The following is a 23,032-nucleotide window of genomic DNA, read 5'->3' as shown; positions in this document are numbered from 1 at the left end:
TTACCCTTGGGTCCCAAGTTGGATTCTCTTCGGTGTTAAAATTCATCTTCATTTATTTTCACTTCAATTCAAAAGATGACATATGTCACCTTTTAATTGGATTGAAAAATCATTAAATTAATTAAATTACATTATACAAAAGGTGAAATGTGTCACAATTTGATTAAAGAAATAAATTTATCAAATTAAATTGAAATATAATGGGTACCTAAAAAATCAAAGAAAAATAAATCAAAAAATTAAAATTAAAAAATAAAAATAAAAATTGAACAAACGAAAAATAAAAATAATAATGAGTTTCCTCCCATAAAGTGTTATTTTTAACGTCGTTAGCTTGACGACCTGATTCAGATTACAGATTCTAAGATGTATGCTTCCTCCACTTCCTGATCATAAATTAAAAACAAAGAAATAAATCAGTAATCTTTCGTTAGTCCCCGGTAACGGCGCCAATTTGACGCAGTCATTTTTCGCGTCAAAATAATTCCTTCTTCTCAATTAATAAATAAAAGAAATTTAACGTAGTAAAAAAAGAAGTAAAGGTCGATCCAACATAGACTAAGGAAACTATCTGATTTATTCGTGCTTTGTTTAATCTTTGAGCCAAGAAATAGATGAAGTAGAATTTGAATAATAGTGGATATTTATAGATAAAGAGAAATAAAATAGAAGAAAGAAAAATAAAAAGATTTTAAAGAATATTAAAAAAAATTAAAAAGAAAGTTTAAAAGGAAAATCAATATAGTAAAATCAACCTTAGACTTTTGCTTTGACTCAATTTCCTTCGGATCATCGAATTAGATTTTCCCTAAAAAATTAACGTTGGCTACTTTGTCTACAAGGACAATCCTCGTGACTCTTCTTTGCATACTGAATACCCAATGCAATCTTTGATACCGGCTTCAGAAATTGATCTGATCAACATCAATTGTCGTAGATCAATCACTGTTTAAGTTCGTGAAGACCGACTCGGATTGTTGTTTCAATAACTACTAATTCCGATCTCAATTCCCTCTTAGCAAGACAATCTTCCCAAGTGTGTTTCCAAGAAATCGAATGTGCTTTCAATAAGCCGATCTTTCCTTCCACACATTTAATCGCAACAATATCTTGACCAAAGTCAATCTTTGATTTTGAAAATTGTTTTGATTTTGAAAATAAGAGTATAGATTGAAAGAAATATTCTGAAGTTATTCAAGTGTTTTTCAATTCTCACGTTGGAATTGAGTCATCGCTTTAACTCTCGGTTTGAAAGAAAATTAAAGAAAACGAAAATAAAAGAAAAATGTTTTTTTATTAAACTAAAGAAAGGATGATTCCATTAGGCTTACCCCCAAAAGGTATTTATAGACTTCTAAAAATCCTAAAAACAAAGAAAATATAATTCCTAAAAACAAAAGATAATTCCTGAAATATTTAAACTAAAATCCTAAAAAACATGATTTTAACTTGAATTCGAATTTCAAAAACATGGAAGATCCATTCGTCATTCTAGAAGCGCTGACTGAACCTTCTAGAATATGTTGACTTATCGCCTCGTCAGATGCGTCATGCTCACTAATCCGATCATAAATCCAGAAAAAAAAAATGCATGATTTCGTTGTTCTTAGCATAATTTCTAAAATTCAATGTCATGCATCAAAAATGAATGAAAAGACCCAAGTTAGCAACTAAAATTATCTAATCAATGAGTAATTAATCATAAAATAATTTATAATTTAAACACTAATCGCCCCCTCACTGTTGTTCCGTGTAGAAAAAGCTAAAGATTTTTTCATCCAGGCTTCTGCTGCAAAGTACTATCAATTCTTTTCATTCGTTTGTCGAATGCTATTTATGTTCTCCATTGGCTTGGAAACCGATGCCCCTTACTTAAAATGAAATATACACATTGTAAGCATAGTTGCAGGAGGGGGTTCAATCCTGGCCTGCATGTTTGGTGGACCTTTCTTCTGGTTACTTACCAAGGTATTCGATGTCGCTAAGGATCGCCTTGCATTTTACCTTCTTACCTTGACAGTGTTCACAAATTCAGCCTCTACTATAGTAATCAGGATGATTGCAGATACCAAGTTTGACACCCCTGATTTAGGGAGAATGGCAATTTATTCTTTCTTGGTTAATGAAATGTCCTGTGTAACAATCGTTATTACACTTGGTGCTTTCTCCTACTCTGGAAGATTTGGAGGAGCCATCCTTATTACTCGTTACTGTGGTTGTAATCTTTGTGAACAAGTATATATCACACTTTTTCAACAAAAGGAACAGGAATAATAGATTTGTTTCCATCAAAGAAATCTTGGTTATTGTGTTCCTTCTTACAAGTCTATCTCTGTATGCCGAGTGGGTTGGCTTCATAGCTATTTTCTGTTGTTTCCTGGTCGGCCTCATGTTCCCTAGAGAAGGCAAAACAGCTCGGACTTTGTTGCACAAACTCACTTACGCTGTAAATACTTTCATTCTTCCCACCTACTTCGGCTACATAGGATTCCCCAGATCCCAATGTATGTTTCTTCCTCAATTCCATATAGCATTTGCATTTTCTTTCACGTTTATTATGCATGCATGCATGCATGTATGTATACAAGCAAGTTGCAATTGAGTCCTCAATGATGATTTTCTTTTCCGTTTAGTTACAGCCGGTGTGGCCTGCAGATGCTCACGATTTCCTTTTGACAATACTAGTGGTTAACACATTGATCATAAGCCCAGTAGTTTCCATTTTACTGAACAGAGGAGTGTCTAGTGCTCAGTATCCCACCATACTGGAAATACTTAACCCAGCGAGTGAGCTCAGAATATTGGCTTGCGTATATGTACCACGAGCTCAGAATGAGCCCTTAAAAAATTATGCTATGTAAAAAGAACTTATTAATCTATTACATAAATCAAATATCAAGATAGGTTCTGATCTACATACATCATAAGACTAACCCCCCAAATCAAATATTAATGTATTTGATAACTTGAAATATTCGAACCTGGTATATATATATATATATATATAATCAATTGTTTATTTTTGCTAACTTAAAAGTTTAGGTTTTAAGTATATACAATTGAATAAATTAAAATACACTCTAAAGTCTAAATGGACCAAAAGCTCCTATACTATATACATATATAAGGCTACCTGATGAAATGATATGGTACTAGGAACAAGTAACTAGAAGATGGATGCAGCATCAGACACAATGATCTTCTGATCTGATCGATTTGAAACGATGGTGTTTCCTGAAGCATCTATATCCAAAAAAACTGTTTCACCAGGCTTGTATTCTCCGGCCAGGATTGCTTCACTCACGGGATCCTCAATTAGTGCAGTAACTGCCCTCCGAAGAGGCCGTGCACCAAAGGTCTTGTCATAACCTCGTTCACAAACGAGGTCCTTGATTGAATCAGACACCTCTAAACCAATTCCGAGTGCCATGAGCCTGGCCTTCACCTCTTGCAACATCAGGTTTACTATCTCAAGCATCTGCACAGAAATCGGATAGATGTGACCCATGGTGTTTTGGTATAATATAATCCTAGATGAACACACCTTGCAGCCTTGAATTACCGCTTAACTCATTCTAAATATCAGTAATTTTTTCACTTAATTTCAGACATAGAAACTCAGGTTAAGATGAGTATACGAGAACCTTGCGCAGCATGATAGGAAAGAAGGGTTTTTTTTTTTTTAATGAATCAACAGAAAGTTGCAAACCTGAGTTTTTTCTAGAGACTGGAATACAACTACTTCATCAATCCTGTTGAGTAACTCAGGACGGAAATATGCCTTCAGTTCTTCCATTACCAAAGCCTTCATTCCAGCATATGAAGCTGATTCATTGTCCTCAAGCAAGAAGCCAATAGAGCCACGTCTACCTTTTGCAATGGCAGAAGAACCCACATTTGAAGTCATCACCACCAATGCATTCTTGAAGGATACTCTTCGACCCTGATTCACAAACCAATGAGATTGTTTATCTCCAAATTCTTGTGCTAAAAGCACCATCTTCTATTATTTTTGTCAATATGGGCGTCTCATGCAAGTGCATTTCACAACAAACAAACCTGTGAATCTGTAAGGTGACCATCTTCAAACAATTGTAGAAGGATGTTGAATATATCTGGATGGGCTTTCTCTATTTCATCAAGTAATAACAATGTGAATGGTCGTCTTCTTATTGCTTCTGTAAGCATTCCCCCCCTCTTCATAACCAACATAACCGGGGGGCGATCCTATTAATTTACTCACTGTATGCCGCTCCATATATTCACTCATGTCCAGTCTCAGCATAGCATCCTCCTGTAATAATGGAAAGGAAAGACAGGAAAACATAGAAAGAGTAAGCAAGTGTTAGAAGCCATGTTAAATATCCAACCCCAGAAAACAAAGGAATGCCTAAAATACCCCAGAACAAATTACTAAAAATCTAATTTCAAAGAGTCGAAATGAAGACACACCGAACCAAAATAGCATGCTGCTAAAGCTTTAGTTAATTCAGTTTTGCCAACCCCAGTTGGACCACAAAAGATCATTGCAGCAATAGGTCTATCTGGATCCTTCAGGCCAACACGAGATCTTTTCACAGCTCGAGAAATGGCAGCAACAGCCTCATTCTGACCAATAACCCTTTTCTTCAGCTGCTCTTCAAGGCCAACAAGAAGCATTCTTTCATCTGCAGTGATCTGCTGCACTGGGATCCCAGACCAAACTGAAGCAACTGCTGCAATTTCTTCAGGTCCCACCGTTATAGGTCTGAAAGAATCACCACAAGTTTAAATTAGATACCAGACAAAAACTAAAGGATCAATAACTTTATTGATTTATCATTGAACATGACTCCAACAAAGAAATAAAAACATACTCATCATCATCTGAAGCAGAAGACAATTGAGATTCTAAACAGACTTTACTTGAATCATTCACATCGGAAGCACCATCATCATGTTTTAACCTACTCGCCAAGACCTAATGTCAACAGAAGTGGAAAAGGAGGTTAACTGTAAATTATCAAAATATAATGAAAATGATATATATATATATATATATATATATAATTCATATATCAAAAGAGAAGATTATCACCACTTCATGCATGGCCTGGACAGTTTTGATTTCTTCCCAAATAATCAGCAGGTGCCTTCGAGAGAATGCCAGTTTTTTGCTCTCTTTTCCTCCTAAATGTCTCAATACGAGCTCTACTTCCAGCCTCATCAATGAGATCGATTGCTTTATCCGGAAGATGCCTGTCAGTAATGTATCTTGCTGACAAGTACACAGCAGCATTTATTGCTTCTCGAGTGTACCTGCAGTGGTGATGGGACTCATATTTTTCCTGCAGACCAAGCAGTATCTCAACTGCATCGTCCTATAAGAGATCCCGTAAAATCCAAATAAGAAAAGAGGGAAATATATAGCAATTTACAGATAGAACGAATGTACTAAAGCAACCTGGCTTGGTTCATTAATCCACACTGGCTGGAATCTCCGTGCTAATGCTTTATCCTTTTCAAATTGGGTCCTATATTCCACAATGGTAGTTGATGCCATACACTGCAAGCCATGAAAAGAACTTAATGCTCTTTGCTCCTCAAAGGTTTATATATCAGGGTATGACAATAATAAGAAGAAACACAATATCTATGCTCAAATATTGAGGTTGCTCCTGAATTGGTCCTATACAAACTATGACTCTATCAAAAAGTATTCAATGAGCTGGACCTCCCCCAGTTTGGAACTTGACTTTTCCCCGCTTTCTTCCCTCTCTTAAAGCAAAATTTGCCCATTAATGATCTGACTCCTCCTTTCTCTCTCTCTCTCTCTCACACCCCCCTCCAAAAACCATTTTGCCAGTAAAATCTCCTTTTAACTTAACAGCAAGTAGGTGGAAGAATTTCAAAAGGGATCTAACGTAGCCAACTTCAACCCGTTTAAACAAAAGCTTGGCAGGAAAGAAAAGAATTGGCCTAAACTACATTGAACAAGGGTGCTTGCTTCCATTTAATTCAAAGAAGTAATTTTTTTAATTCCCCAAACTGTCATCTTCATGAGACTGCAGTGAACATGTCAAAGTTTTTGGCATTTCAGGTTTTCTGCATAAATGACCATATGAGAAACGGTTACCTGTAATTCACCCCTCCCAAGTGCGGGCTTCAAAAGATTGGAAATATCAAGGCCAGATCCCTTATTTCCTCGGTCAACTGAACCAGATCCAACAAGCGTATGGACTTCATCGATAAAAAGAATGACATCACCTGCCGAACAAGTACATAAGTATGAGAAACAGCAAAATTCATACTTCAGTTCCAAAAAGTAACTCAGCATAAGAGGTACCTGATTTTATTGTCTCGTTTAGTAAAGCAGTAACACGTGCCTCTAGTTCTCCCCTCTCCTTCGCACCAGCCATCAGCAGTCCTATGTCCAAGGACATTATTCTTTTACTCTGCATAAAGAAAGAAGCCAAAAGGTAATTAGTATTTGAGATACAACATCACGAGAAGTATGACCACTGGCATATAGATGGAGTAAAAAGAAGCTAGCTATACTATCTAGAACATCATGACCGGTGAAGAGACAGACCAACAACAATGTCGGGATTTCTGCCTGAGCAATCCTGATTGCAAGTCCTTCAGCAATGGCTGTTTTACCTACTCCACTTTCACCAAGAAGAATAGGGTTATTCTTGCTCTTGCGACAAAGTATCTGAATGGTTCTTTGAACTTCATTCTCCCTGCCAATAACAGGATCAATGAGTCCTTCACTTGCACGAGCTGTAAGATCCACACAGAATTGATCCAAAGGACTTTCCCCTTACAATCACATATGACGTACAAAGCATTAGCATTTATTATTTTAAAAGGAATATTAATAAAGCAAAAGAACAGATCAAATGCTTACCTCTTGCTTTCTTGGGGGACCGCAAAACAGCTCCATTACTAGAAAGGGAGTTTTCAGGCATCTTTTTAGATGACAATGGAGGTTCCCTACCATCTTTTGCAAGCTCTCCTTGCAGTCTGGTGACTGCTGCAGCAGCCAAGAGATCTACATTTGCTCCCAATCTAAAACATTCAACACTAAAGTTAATGGCATGAAACTTGCATCAGTACTGCACACCCAGTTGAAGATGCCAATGAAAATATCTTGTCTTTAATGTTAAATTTCAGTTAATGGTTTACATGCAAAATCAATGACAATAAGGATCTAACATAAAGCCAAATGCTAAATTCTTTTAATTGTAAGGACTTTATAGTTAGTTCATTATTTTCCATCCCTGCTTTTGTCCCTGTTTGCATTTCCACCTACAATTACAATGCAAAAGTAAAAGCACTTAATACAAATGCTTCCTCGACGACCTTCTGAATCAACCATCTAATAACTTCATAAATCAGATAATCCAAAACAGACGACAAGGTTCAAGTTCTACAAAAAAATGTCCGCCAGAAAAAAAAGGAACCAAAATTGCTAATTGAAAGGAAAAAAACGACACCTTTTAAGGACCTTTTCAGCACTTCCATCATCAACGGTGAACAATCCAATAGCAATATGCTCTGGTGAAATAAAATTGTAACCCATATTTCTCGAATACTCCACAGCAGCCTCAAAAACCCGTTTTGCGCTTGCAGAAAACGGCACGTCCGTGGTAGGAACACTAGACCCTACTTGTTTACCCAAACCATCATGATTACTACTCTGCCAAATGCTACGAACAGCCTCGCGAGCCTCATCAAAATTTAAGCCTGACCCTAGAAAACCTTTGGGGTCGCGGTCTTCACCGATCAAACCCAGCAAAAGATGTTGGGTGAAAACCATATCATTGCCCAGGGACTTAGCTTCTCTTTGAGAAATGATAACGGCTTTGATAGTTCGCTCTGTAAAACGCTCGAAAACTGCAGAAATTTGAAAGGGTATTCTTCTTCTACGAGAATGAAAGCGTTTAACTTGAATAAAGTTATTGCAACGAGAAATCGAGAGGCCAAAACATGTAGAACTAGAAGAAGAAATTGAATTGTTGTCATTTGGGTGGAAATGGAAAGGGAAACGCCAAGGCGATGAAGGATGAGAGAATAGGCAGCGTGAGCGGAAGTTAATCGGCAAAGAAGAAGAACATAAAACTTCCATGATCTGTTTTTGGGACAAAAAATTGTGTTGGAGTTCTTTCTTAGTTAGGAGCCTCGTTACAAGGAGAAAATATAGGTAGAGTTTTGAGCTGATGTCCAATCGAATTTGAAGGATCGTACTCTTCAGGCTGTCGGGCGGAGGAAGGAAAGAAGAGCAGGAATGACACGTCAAGCCACCGCCTTTTTTGTTATGTTGTGACAAAAAAAAAGATTTTAGGGTCAAAACTTTGAAGAAGAAGAAGAAGAAGAAAAGTCTCACTTTCTGCTAAAGCCTGATCTGAAACTACAAGCATTTGTGTTTGGTTTAGATGTTTGAAGGAGTCGCGCACGGAAGTACAATAAGAAGCAAAGAATAATCTTCCTTTGGCTTTGGAGCCAAAACCCAAAACTGCCAAGTCCTTACCTGACACTGCCAAAACATTTTTGGCGCTGTTCAGATTGGGTAGAGATGCACGTTTAAGTTTTGGTTTCCACGGGGTTGGTCTTGGTCGGAGGCCTGGAACTTAATGATCAAAGCAATGTATGAAGCCACGAAATTGCTATCGTCAAAAATCAACGCTGTCTCAATCGCACAAGTTTTGAGCTGCCTATGAGAAGAAATCCATATGAAACTGCAACGTCGAAATTAGACTTTTTTAGCCTCTGCAATGAGGTGGCAGAAGTGGAGAAAACTTCATACACATGCCAGGAAAGTGGAAGAATCAAACAGTTGCAATAGAATATAATATTTTTTCCAGCAGGTTATTAGTCACCTGTAACTTTTGTTGCATAATCGTGTACCATACGCATAACTTTGATAAGAAATTATCACTCTCTTTGGCAAGAGTTGTAGGGATGAATTCAACTCCACCGTGTTCAACCTTTTTAGCCAGTTCATTGCCTATGCTCTTTGTAACTTGTAAAGAACTGCTTCTTTTTCCATATTTTTACGACTTTTTCCATTGTTTTGAAAATCGGATCGGTCGGTTCAATCGAGAATCGTTATCTAGTCCGATCTAAATCGGTTGAACCGTTATTAGTGAACCGGCCAGAACTGTTAAACCATTCGAATCGGACCGGCTGAAAACCGGAAAAAACTGAAAATTTTGTTTTTTTTTTAAAAAAAAATTAAACCAAACTTCGTTTGTTAAACGAGCCAAGTCGAACTCGAGTATTGCTGAACTCGACTCGAACTTGAAAACTTTAAAAGTAAGCTCAACTCTACTCAAACTCACAAGTTAAAAATTATCAAATTCAACTCGAAGTCGAAATATAATATTGAAACTTGAACTCAAAAAGGTTAGAACTAAAAAAAAAATTTAGAAGCTCAATTGAAGCCTAAAATTCGAGCTTAATTGAAGTGAAAGAATAGTTCACTCAATGCTCACCAAAAGGCTCCATGATTTTGAATTTCAAATTACCTCTATTATTTATAGAAGTTAGTTGTGATGCTCTTCTATGTTTCTTAGCAATGTGGAATTGTTTTGTTCTCATATTTTTATTCTTTAGACTTTTGGGATGCTCTTCTATGTTTCTTAGCCATGTGGGACTGTTTTTAAAAAAAAATTAAACCAAACAATATCATTTTGTTATGATTTTTTAGCTCCAAATTTATTTTTTAATTATAGTTATATAATTATATTTATTATTTAATATATTTTACCTTAAATATTATGTTGTAGTTAATTTGAATCATTTTGTTTCACTTGATTTTATGGTTTTTAATTTATATATGTTATGACTTGCTTTGAATATGACTTGTGTTATAAAAAATTATTTTTTATTAAATATTTTTGGTATTTTTATTTAATTTTTTAAATAATTATGACGTCGTCCAATTTTTCTGATCGGTCAGACCGATTCAACCGTTTAAACCAATAAACTAGTAACATAACTAATTCGCTAACCGATTCGATTCTGAAAACCATAACTTTTTCACGAGTTTCAGGTTTTAAACGTATTCAAAAGAGAATACATAATTAACACAGTAGATATTGAGCCCTTACAGTATGACATTGATAGGTGACATTTTTTTAGGCTTAATTGAAAAATAATGTTTAAATTATAAATTTTTTTTGAAATATGTCTAATTTTTTTTGAAATATCCTTCAAAAAGTTCGTTAAGTGACACGCGTTATATTTTGATAAATTTTAATTTTTTATTTAAAATCATAATTTTTTTCTATTTTACATAAAATACACCACAATTTATAAAAAAATATAATTCCTAAATCTCAAAAATCTAATTTCCTATTAGACTGGCGGCAAAGGTTGGGTGAAAGTAAAATCTGACGATTGATGGGTGAGCTTCGACGACGAGACAATGACGGTCAGTGGGTGATGGTACGATGGTGGATGAAGTTGTGACGAAAGAGAAACGCAAAGGAGAAGAAAATGAAGCGACGACGTTGCCCTTTGTCATCGTTTCTCACCCTTTGTCGTCGATCTGGGTGTTGGTTGTTCGGTCACCCATGTCGATGTCGTTTTCCCGTCAACATTAGATTCGTCGAGGATGATTTCGGTCAACTAATTGGGTGGAATTAGAGATTTAGGGAATTAGAGATTTAGGGAATTTGAATTTATTTTGTTATTTTAGAAAATAAAATAAAATATTTTTAAAATTTTAAAATAAAATTTTCAAAATTATCAGATTATAACACATGTAACTTAGTGGAATTTTTAATAGTTATTACGACTGAAACACTTAAGGTGACAACGTTTATAACGTAGGTGAACATTTATTTTCTTACTTTTAATCATTTATCCGACTTAATGATCAACTATTCCAGATTGAATTTGACGATACGAAGCCTGTCTTTCAAACCCAATTTTGCAGGTAATCTCTTTTGGTATATATATATATATAAAAACATGTATCGTGTTTTATTCTTTTTATTGAAAAATGTAAAACACCAAACAGGTTTTTTTATTGAGATAAATATTTCGCGCACTGTATAAATTTAAAATTAATTTAAATTTATTTCAAAATTCATTTTTACCAAATATTTACTTTTTACTAATTGAAATAATATAGATAATAATATTATTATTTATAATCTTTTTGGATAATGTGCATTTATAAATTTATGATACGCTTAATTTTTTATAAGCAAATGATTGCTTACGAAAGTCGGATACTATTACGAAAAAATTTGGAGACGGTCGGGTCGGGTCGAATTTTTTAAGTATGTTTGGGTTGAATTCAGGTTTAGAGTGAAAAATATTCGACCTGACTTGACCCAAAAAAATATATAATTTTACCTTATATATTTAGGAATAATTATAATAATATTCCTCTCTATATATATATTTTTCAATTAAGTCACTGTTTTTATTGAATAAAAATAATATTTTTTATTATTTCGAGTCGGTTTGAATTTCTAAGTTATATATCGGGTCGGTTTGAATTTCTAAGTTATATATCGGGTCGGGTTTGAGTCGGGTGAACTCTTGTTTTGGTCGGGTCGGGTCTCGGGTGGAGACTCTTGTTTTTGGGTCAGGTCGGGTGGACCAAAAACCCGACCCAACCCGACCCATGCCCATCCCTAGGTGGCGTTTGGTTGGATGGAATCCCTTGGAATTGGGGGAATTGGAATTCAATTTCACCACTTCCCAATGTTTGGTTCAAGTTTTTCAAGGGAATTGAAATCCCTCATGGCTTCAACTTTCCGTCAAATGAGGGAAAGTGAATTTCATCCAAGAATTGATAGAATTCAATTCCCTTGTTGGAGGGAATTGAAATTTAACCATACTACTCTCATTAATCTTTTGGTAACTTATTCATATATTGAATAAAAATATTTTTTTATTATTTCGGGTCGGGTCGGGTCGGGTGAAACTTTATTTTAGTCGGGTCGGGTCGGTTTTTTTAAGTGTGATATTCGGGTCGAGTCGAGTTCGGGTTTAGGGTGAAAAATACCCGACCCGAAAATATATATAATTTTACCTTATATATTTAGAAATAATTACAATAATACCCCTATATATATATTTTTTCAATTAAGTCACTGTTTTTATTGAATAAAAATAATTTTTTATTATTTCGGGTCGGGTGAAACTTTATTTTGTTCGGGTCGGGTCGGGTCGGGTTCGGGTTTAGGGTGAAAAAAATCAGACCAACCCGAAAAAATATATAATTTTACCTTATATATTTAGGAATAATTACAATAATATCCCTCTATATATAATTTTTTTCAATTAAGTTAATAATTTTATTGAATAAAAATAATTTTTTTTATTATTTTATGTCGTGTCGGGTCGAATTTCTAATTCATATATTAAATAAAAATAGTTTTTGGTATATTTTTTGGTAACTAATTAACATACTCGGATTGAAATATATCGAAATATTACTTTATCTTTTGATAACTTATTAACATATTTTGATTGCGATGATTTTAACTTATGATGTTTGTTAGCATGATTTTTATAATTTATTAAAATGAATAATCAATTAATAAAATGAAAATTTAATATTTTTTAATTTTTTATAATATATTACTATATGTAAGTTGTAAAATAAATTAAAATAAAACAAAAAAATAAGAAGGACAATTTTATTATTTTACATTACTGAAATCAAATTCGTTTAATATGTCTGCGAACCAAACATAATATGGAATTGGATTCTAATTTCATTTCCTATCAATTAAACAAAATATGAAATTGAATTCTAATTCCTAACAGTAATTCTTTTACATATTTCAATTCTCTCGTAAATATTCCAACGAACCAAACTTCACCTTAATTGTCACGCTGTCTTCGATGGGGACCATCAGAAGCAGCTTCTTTCTCTGCCTCTTCAGCCTTTTCCCCACTGCTTCCCTCACCATTTGTTGTTTCCGCAACCTCTGGTTTCTTCTCTACTCTTGACTGCAAACAGACAGTTAAACCAATGGAGTAACATTAAAACACAAACGTAAAGTATATATAGAATAGACCAGAAAAGAAGGATTCAGATCTTCATACTTGCTTCGTCCCAACAAAAACAAGCTTGAAGAAAACCGTGAGGATAAGCACCACAAAAGAGACCAAGACAGCAATGGTGAGGTTTGGTTGTTTCTCAGCATTCTCAAAGAGATCCTAAAAGAGAGACTTTCAGACAAAATCCTAGGATGAATTGCTAATTAGCATACGAAAGATCACAGTATTAAGGGGATAACTCACAAGAATTTGTAGTTCGTATTTGCTAATTGGGATTGTCAATTAGCGGAGGAGACCATTCATTGGCCTCTTCCATTCGCCACAACCAGGAGGTGTTTCACACTTCGGGTTATCAATTTTTGGGGTTTCCCACTCACCATCTTCTTCAATCTTCATCATCCCAATCTTCAGGCTTAATTGCCTCAGGATCATTGAACTCCTTGGGTTCATCATCTAACCATCCTTCGGGTTTCGCAGCCTCCTCATCTTCAATTTCCATGGGTGCAGCCTCATCCCAATTAATCATCTGGTTTCACAGCATTTGGATCAGGAATCTTAACTCTCTCATCCCAATGCTCAGGTTTCTTATCATCTGTATGGAATTGCCTTGGAAGGGAAAAGTGGAGGCTCAAAATCTTCAGCTGATAGGAAGTTTGCTTTCTTCTTTTCCTCACCATCAACAAGAATTCTAACCTCATTGTCAGGCTTCAAAATGGCAGTGTAGACATGAGTAAGCTTGTCAGATGGGACAAATGGCGGGTATTTAAGATGGTGTTCAATGTATTCCCCACTTTTAGGATTCTTATGCTTCAAGATGAAGTTCACCTTGTTTGTGGCCCCACACTTGTCCGGTCCAAACTCCAAACATGATAGAGTAAGGGGATTCGTTGTCAAAACCCATAGGCTTTCACCCAGCATGTTGAGGACGAAGATATTTCAGATATGCACCACCACATTCGATCCCATTCTGTAAGCGAGTCTCAAACTAAAGCACAGAGGTTCCATCTTTGAGACTCACAGCTTCATCAAGCTCTTTCATTATTGTATACTTCCTCGCCTTTTCACTCATCAGAAGACCATAGTCATCATGCCCCTGGCTCTTTGAATGCTTCCATGCACCTGCAATCCCAAATACCAACCAAATCAGTATACTTCAGCATCTTAAAATACAAATTCAATTTCAAGTAAACTGTGGATTCATGTGCTCGATGAGATACACCAAATGAAAAAATTACACCACTGCAATTGTAGGGCAGACGATTTGACATTAGAAAAATACAACTAGGTGGCAAAAATCCTTAAAATTCATCAAACTTGATTGACAATGATAGAGCAAACATAAGATCTTCGATATTCTAATCTTAGGCATAACAATGCAAGCAAAGCAATTGCTAGTAAACATACAATACAAAACAAAAGCCATCATAAATGATTTTACTGATGAATTCAAAAGTAAAAAGTATTTTTTTTTAAATACTACCTTTATAATCATCTGTGTCGGATTCGATCCATCGCCCATCAAATGACCCTTCAAATGAATCATAAAACACCTATAAACAAATTCAAATGAAAAAAAAAATACCACTTTCAATTTCAAAGATTCAAATATTCTAACAGTTGGAGATAAAAACAGTTCAAATCACCACATCAGCAGCAGCAACGAAGCAAGAAGCTGCAACGAAGCAAGAAGCTGCAACAAAGCAAATGCTAAAAGGGGAAGAAAAGAGTAACGCCTCATTATCATCATCAATCTAAGAAAACCAGTGTGTAGGTCGAGCATTGGCTCGGGCAATCGGTCCGCGACCAAAATGTTGAAAATCTCTATGACTCCTGTATGATGGCTGATGTACTGTAATTATATCCCATGAGCAGAGTCTCCCCCTCCGATAAGTTCCTGGTTCAGGATAGCAAGCGGCCGTTCCTACAATGTAACCATTTTCACTTCCTGCTTCCTCCCTATCCCCATAAATCGGTATCGAAGAACACAGAAGTTGGCCATCCTGAATTCCCTACATCAAACATCATAAAAGTTTGGAAAGAAATGAAACATCCATATATATTATGTAAAATTAGGGATGGAAGCTGCATCAAGAATTTTGAAGACATTTAAGTACCTCTCCGTATAGAGCAGAACCATATCCCCCTACATAATCATATATACCATAACCTTCAAATGACATGTCAATGCTTAACCTTCTGGTGTCAATGCAGCCATCATCAACCAATCCAGTAGCATGGCAAGATTCGACATCATATTCCACCAGAATCAAAGACACTCAATGACTTGAGATATCTCAAAATATTAATCATTTACCAAGAACATATAAACTTTAACAGGCAAAACGGTGCAATCCATATCAACCCACTTCACAGTGTCGGTAATAAGATACAATGTTCTTCTGATGCCATGGAACCCTCACCTGCATTGTGTGCCACCATAGCAACAATGCAACCCCCTTTGTATTCTGGCCTAAAAGGTCTTCCAAACTCATCGTTTGTACAATTATACAGATCTTTCCTGTATCCGTTTCTCCTCAAACCCATAAGGAATCTCAGTTGGGTTACCAATTTCTATTCCATATGAACCGGGAATAAGAGTCCGGATCTTTCATGTGTCGGACCCAATGCCAAAATGCTGGCTGATTATGATCCTGACAAATCCCCCTATTTTTCCTCAAACACTTGCACGCCTTTGCAGAAGTGGTCAATCATGGGTTTTTCCTGAACCAGGAACGGCCACTTGCAAGGAAAAACCACTGCTTATACACGCCGTTCCAACAATGTTAAAAACTACACACACGTAGCTACATAAGAAGCAGTACAATTAGGCAAGGATCATTAAACAAAGCTTTCATAGATTAGAACTTGTAGTAGCACCCGACTTGGCAAGCTTATCTGCCTCATTGTTTATATATTTGAGAATATGCGAATGTCCTGACGCCTAACCGACTCCAAGTCCATGGAAGGCTGGACAACTATCTGGCATCTTTGTCAGATTCTTCAGCCAATCAACCGCCACTAGTCGGCTCATCTGTTGTAAGAGAGTGAATGATGTTCCTCCATATCCAAGATGAGTTCAAATTAGATGGGATTGTAATTGATAAAAACTTTTGCAAGTGATGTCAAATGCCTTGATTGTTTTTCCCCCCTGCTAAATTGGATGTTCTGATATCGGCATTTATCATTATTAGCTTCCAAGTCTCCGTTGTTTTAACCTTTTGCTTGACCTACAATGGCAATCAAGGAAACCGGCTAAACGTGACCTGGAAACTAACTATTAGAACTTCAATGCCACCATGGTTGCAGAGAGAAAACAATGAATGATGATGAATGAAGCTCCCACTCTCCATCCACTTTTTCTACCTTTATTAGCTTGCTAACTACTAAAGTCGCCCGCTTTAGAGAATAAACCAAATCCCCCACAGAAGAAAAAGATCAGTTTTATTTTTCAAAACTACCTATAAGCTATATCCCTCTTTCCCCCCATCTTTCTCTAATTTGACTACTCAGCTGTAGCCTTGGGCTTCGGTGGCCACCAATTTTATTTTATTTTTCAAAACTAACACCCCCTAAAAAAAGAATGGCACACCAAAAAGAAAGCCCCGCTGCTGCAATCATCAACCCTCTACGTCTCCAGGTAAAAACAAAAGTTCCTTTTTCTTTTCTTTCAACCCAAATCATTGTTTTTCTATATTAACTCAATAATATAAGAATTTTTTTAAAAATGTTTCTTGTGTAGGATATCACTCGATAATTGGACCTCGGATCTTAGGAACCTGACACCCCATTGCCCTTAACTGTTACTTCCCGGGTAAAAATGAGGTTTTTTTCTTATTTGTTTGCAATGCGAAACAGGGGTGTTCTAAAGAAAAGTAAATAATAATGCAGGTATTGTATATGTTGGGAGATATAACAGCAGGTCCGGCTTATCGGTTCAGCCAATGGTTGGAACTGGTTCGTAAACGGAGCGAGAGATATCGATCCTCTGGTTTCCCTTACCGTCCCAACAGGCTCGACACTATGCCTTCTTGGTAAGCCATTTAGTACTTCGATTCTTTATCATCAGAGATGATTTTGGTGCCAATTTATGAATTGATGTATATTCTTCTGCTTATCATTGCCCTCATTATTATGGAGTAAATAATGGGGCTTAGGTCTTACTAAGTTGTTATTAATGTTACAAGCGGTTCTTAAAGTTAATGATACCATGATTTTACGTATACTGTATCCTCTAGAGGCGATTGAAGCCATTGGAGGACTATTTCATAGGTTATATAAGCAATGATTGGCCATCCCACATTTGAATAGAATTAGTTTATATCAGAAGTAATTGATGGGTCAAATCATAATAGATGAGATTTTTCCTTATTATTTCTCACTGTTATCATTGTTCAGTGCAGAAGAAACATCCCTTGATTCACTGTGTGTTCTCTCTGTTGAGCAATCTTCAGAAACCAGTTTGTGGGAAAGACTAGGTCAAGCAGATGTATTGGACATCGAGTCAAGCTCTTTTTCCTGGGACTTGCTAGCTTCACTTCACCATACAGAACATAGTAGTAGTGCTGAACAATTGGAGGACGAACAGAATAAGGCCCAGGAGGTCTGTGATACATCCTAACCATTATAGGTGGAATGACACCTTTCTTCAACTTTGTGTTAGCAATCCAGAATTTGGTGGAAAAATTACTAATATCAAAGGAACTTTTAATATTTTTCCCTTATTGTTATTATTCTTTATTAGCTAATCGGGTCTGTTTTTACATGGACTGGGATGCATCTAACTTCAAATGTGATGTGTTTAAATGGATTAACTTATGAAGTGGTATGATTAGTTTTCAGATGCCAACAAGAGTAAATATACATAAAAATGATGGTTTTAAACTGCTACAGTATGTATTATAATTTCCATATATATTTTATGAGTTCAAAACTCTAGATGTGCGTTCATGTAGCAAGAATGAGGCTTTCCTTGACCAATAGTTAATCACTTCCTAATTAGTTATATTCTCATCTGCCGCCTCATTTTATCTTCAGTTTTCTGCATATAGGTTACCGTAAATTCTGGAGGAGTTGTTTTCTTTGTATTATTCAACCACCCTATATTTGATGATAATTCTCCAAAGGAAGCAGCAGCTGTTATAAAGTTTTCATCTTCAAGGATGGCCACGCAATCAGAACGCCTAGGTTATGAGTTTGCAAAGTGGCTAGGAATCCGTACACCTCAGGTTCTACCTTTATTCTCCAGCTGTTCTGTGATTCTACCACTTTTGTTTTGGCTATAATTCCAATCGTCAATACACTGTCAGCATTGAGTTTTATGTCCCCCCGCCCCTCCATTTCTTTCTGTAACTCTTCTTTTGATGAATACTTCTTTTGGAACAGGCTCGAGTAATTCATAATTCTAGCCCAGAGTGGCTCCAGATAAAGGAAGCTGCTCAAAAAGCAAGAGTTAAAGCAACCCGAGAAGGAGATGAAATAGGTGAAATCACATGTTCAGAGCTTTTGGAGGCACTAGAACTTAGCCGATGCCTTTTTCTGATGAGGTGAGAATAAAATCTGATTTTTTTAGACTTCAATGGCCATTGAATCAGCTGAGTTGTGGTTATACCCATATGATTCCACGGATTGGTGCGAAACTGAACCTTAGAAGTCTGAAGTTTGGGCTCTGAATATCCTTATATGAAGCAATATCTCTCCATGGAAGGAGCAAGTTGTTCTTGATTGCTGCAATGGTATCATATTCCTACAGCAAATAGTATTCATATAATTTTTATGCACAAAGTAGTTTAGATAAAAGTTGAGAGCAATTAGAGAGGAAAGCTTGACATCCAAGGAAATAGTTGCATTCTTTTGGCATCATTTTGAACATGAAGAACCATGTCTTTTGCAGTTATGTTCATGGATCTCCTTTGTTGGAAAGTTCCAGTGCATTTGATTCAAAGGAGACTGCTGAAAGAACTGCAGAAGCTCTGGGTAGGGTCTTGTTGTTGGACCTTGTGATCAGAAACGAAGATAGGCTTCCTTGCCGTCAACTAAGATGGCGTGGTAATCCTGCAAATTTGTTGTTAACAGACAAAATAAGCTCAACAAATATTGGGTCTTTGAATGAAGCCTTTGACTCTGCAATGAAACGATTCCATCCAAGGGTGATGAGAGCTATTCAAAAGGAACGAAGGGCATCTTCAGTTGACAGCAGATTAAGCACTCATAGTCAAGGAACAGTATCTCGGAGGTCCGATCTTTCTGATATTATAGAATCACCAAGATCTAGTGACATGAGCCTAGTAGGTTCATCATTCAATGAATCGCTCCATTCTGATTCCAACATTGTGGCTATAGACTCTGGCGTACCACGCCGACCACCTATAGGAAAACGTGCAAAAGATCAAGTAATTTATCCTAAATTGGTTGAGTTACTTCTCAACAGTTCCAGTTACTCCTCCAACTTGTTACATGACATAACATGTGGGAAATTAGGATCTCCGCCACCAGAAGGTACTGAAAGGGCTGATACACGGGGGATGGAATCAACCTCGGTTATTCAGGAATTTCGTAGCGGATTCCGTGCAGCTTTAATGGATCTGCAGGGATTCCATATATTCCTTCTTACACTTCATCAAAAGCTAGATAGTTTGTTGCGCCAATTTTTTAGTATTATAAATAAGACATCGGGGGACTTAGAGAAGGAGGATTATGCAGTTCCTGAACCACCACTGCATCCTCCTTTCCTTGGAGGTGTTTATTTCCCATCTACCCCAACTAAGGAGCGGGTCTTTAGCGATAACCAACCAGACTGCAGTGATTCAGAGTCACAGAGATCAGTTCCCAAAACATTATCGTCAGGGCACAAAGAAAACATGGACTTCAATTCTCCTTCGTCACGTGAAGGTTGGCATGGAAAATTCTACAAAGGTAATGGAGAGCCACTTAGAAGCTTACGTTTGACTGCCAAGCTTCGAGACTTCAATAAGTTTGCCAAGGTTAGTTATACTTTTCAGGTAATTTTAGAAGACATGATTTGGGAAGGAAAATAGAAATTAATAACTTATGGAGGCTATTGAAAGATTTTTCTCCATTAAAGTGTCATCTTGACAAGAGTAAGTGTGTGGGTTGAGTCTTATATACCAACCACTCATGTAGAGAAATATGAGATGGATAAAACAATAACTTTGATTCATGTCACCAAACTGCTTTGAGAGGACATTGAATTTGCATCTATAGTGCTCCAACCCAGGTCCACATAGGAATAACAACAATTTCTTTACCACGGAGGCCGCTTGATTCGTGCTGACAAGCTTAATGCTGACTCTTTGTGCTTATGCATTTAGTATGACATGACATCATGCAAGGAGTACATTCTTTTAAATATTTTAGATAGTGGGCTTGCCACTATGTGGTTTATTATATTTTATAGGTCAGTGTTAGAAAGTTTCCTGTCCGGGAGGACCGATACAGTCTCACGTGAAATGTTGCTTGGTGTATAATCATATTTTATATCTCGGTGTTATTAGTAAGTTTTCACTCCGAGACAATCATGTAAAATATATTTAACTTTTGTCCCAGGTTAAACATGTCTTTGTAATGCTTCATCCTAAAATACTATTTTGCACTTAGGTTGATGCTGAATCAAGCAAAGATTTGGAGCAGTGGAATGAAATGCTTAAAAGTGATGCTGTTAAACTCTGCCAAGAGAACAATTTCAATACGGGTTTCTTTGAGGGTAGTGATAATAACAGTGTTTTCGATGCTTATGAATTGAAGGTAATACCCTCATTCAACTTCTTGGTCTTCTTTCTACGCACTTGGTAGAAATCTTTACTTCAGTGTTTGTGGTAGCATCTCCATATGCTAATTGTCTTTTTGGCTATTATAACATACAGGTTAGGCTTGAGCATATTCTTGAGAGGATAGGATTGATATCTGAGGCTGCTAATACGGAGAAGCCATCTTTAATTACTAGTAGCTTGTTCATTGGTGGGGCACTGGCCGCTAGATCTGCTTATACACTGCAGCATTTTGGAATTACTCATGTATTGTGTCTGTGCTCCAATGAAATTGGCCAAGCAGATTCTCAATACCATGACCTATTCGAGTACAAAAACTTTTCCGTATGTACCTTTATTTCCTTCTACTTCTTTGTTAGTTTGGTTCTAAATGAAGAAAGTGTGGTTTGTTTGATGCATCTGGATGAGATCCCGTCTTAACTTTTGCTTATTTTCTCTGCTAGATGTCGTAAACTGAAATAACTGGGCCTTGAGTTCAAATATACATGAATCAAAAACTATAGAACGATAATATTAGTGGTGGATATAACCGCAGTTGACAATGGAAAGTGGTAACGGGCCATTTTGCATCTTTACACATCCTAGACTCATTTCTATTGAAGTGTTGAATGTAGAACTTTCTGATTCCGTGTCTTAGTTTTCTGCTACCTGAAAGGAACTTCTTTCATAACATATATGATGTGCCTTATTGGAACAGATACACGACAATGAAGATTCAAACATCAGTAGTATCTTTGAAGAAGTTTGTGATTTTATTGATCATGTTGAACAAATAGGTGGAAGAGTCTTAGTTCATTGCTTTGAAGGGAAAAGTAGGAGTGCCACAGTGGTGATTGCATACCTGATGCTTCGGAAGTAAGAATATTTCATGCTTTGTATTTTCCAGAATTTATAGGTACATAGAAGGATATATCGCTGCTAAAGAACCTTCAGTATCGGTAAACCGGAGGTTTCACTGGAACCTTTTTTCCAATTGAATGAAATCTATTGTGGGCAGGAACTCAACTTTATTAGAAGCATGGAATTCCCTGAAGCGAGCTCACCGCCGAGCCCAACCAAATGATGGGTTTGCAAGGATATTATTGGATCTTGATCGGAAACTGCATGGAAAGGTTTCAATGGAATGGCACCAACGAAAACCAATGATGAAAGTTTGTCCTATTTGTGGGAAGAATGCTGGGTTGAGCAGCAGCTCACTCAAGCTTCATTTGCAGAAAGCGCACAAGAAGCTATCTTCAGGGAGTGTGGACAGTGCAATGTCCATGGAGATACAAAAAGCTTTAGATGCACTCAAAATAAACCGCGGTGGGAGTGTAAGCCCCACACAGAGACAATCTCATTCAGTTATGGACGAGTAACGGCTGAGCCTGCTTTTCGGTGCAATGAAAATCCTGACTAGTTTATCTACTCCTGAATTTGCTTCTCTGTCTATATGCGGTCATGTTACTTGGAACCAGATCTCTGCAGTTACTAGCAACAGCATTTTTGAGACAGCTTCGCAGCTATCCTGCTTTGTAAGATCAAGGCTGGGGAATCTTGGTTTATAAAGTTTTTTTTAGTTGCATTTATGTTTCACTGGTCATCGTCTTCTTTCAACATAAACCAATAAAACGCCAATTTGCAGTGAACTGCAGTTTTCTTTTATATATTCACCAGCGGCTTATAACTAGGCTATAAACATAACTGATTCATGTTAGACAATAAGATTTTAGAAAATGACTACAGTCACATTTTACATGTATTTCTATCTAATCCAAACACACTCATATTTATAGTGTAGTTTACCATTAAAAAAAGCTACCCCAGCCATAGAATGTGGAAGATTGTTAATCTCACGAAGCACCAATTTAATGTCACAGACCACTATACATGAAACTGCAGTTTAGGAAACTGTCAACCAACATTCTCCCACTTGGTTCGTAATAATAATTATACTTGAAACATGATCCATGATTCAAGATAATATTTTCTCTCAGAATTTGAGTAGTGTCTTCCTTATCACAATGTACCATATTTAGACATTGTAGCCAAATTTCGTAGTGAATAAACCAACGTTTATTCTAAATCCAAACTTTAGTGATATTTTTCGAAATAACTAAATTAATGTGCACACAATAAAATAAGAAACATCAAACTTAATAGAGTTTCATCAAAATCGTTCTTACAACAAAAAAAATTACAAAGTGGAAACAAGTCTCATAGCGACAACGTGATCCTTAAATTTATGTGGTGACATA

At 36.3% G+C, this 23,032-nt stretch overlaps 4 pseudogenes; 2 read left to right on the top strand and 2 right to left on the bottom strand.

The window, feature by feature from the left end:
* Window positions 1-1,728: 1,728 nt before the first annotated feature.
* LOC120213932 lies at window positions 1,729-2,692 on the top strand (annotated as a pseudogene).
* A 387-nt stretch (window positions 2,693-3,079) lies between these two features.
* On the bottom strand, window positions 3,080-8,251 carry LOC120213972 (annotated as a pseudogene).
* A 4,547-nt stretch (window positions 8,252-12,798) lies between these two features.
* LOC120213931 lies at window positions 12,799-14,755 on the bottom strand (annotated as a pseudogene).
* A 1,711-nt stretch (window positions 14,756-16,466) lies between these two features.
* Window positions 16,467-22,202, top strand: LOC120213973 (annotated as a pseudogene).
* Window positions 22,203-23,032: the final 830 nt, after the last annotated feature.

The sequence above is a fragment of the Hibiscus syriacus genome, unplaced genomic scaffold (assembly GCF_006381635.1).
Source record: "Hibiscus syriacus cultivar Baekdansim isolate YM2019G1 unplaced genomic scaffold, ASM638163v2 tig00110045_pilon, whole genome shotgun sequence".
Lineage (NCBI taxonomy): Eukaryota > Viridiplantae > Streptophyta > Magnoliopsida > Malvales > Malvaceae > Hibiscus > Hibiscus syriacus.
This window is presented reverse-complemented; position numbering and strand designations above follow the sequence as displayed.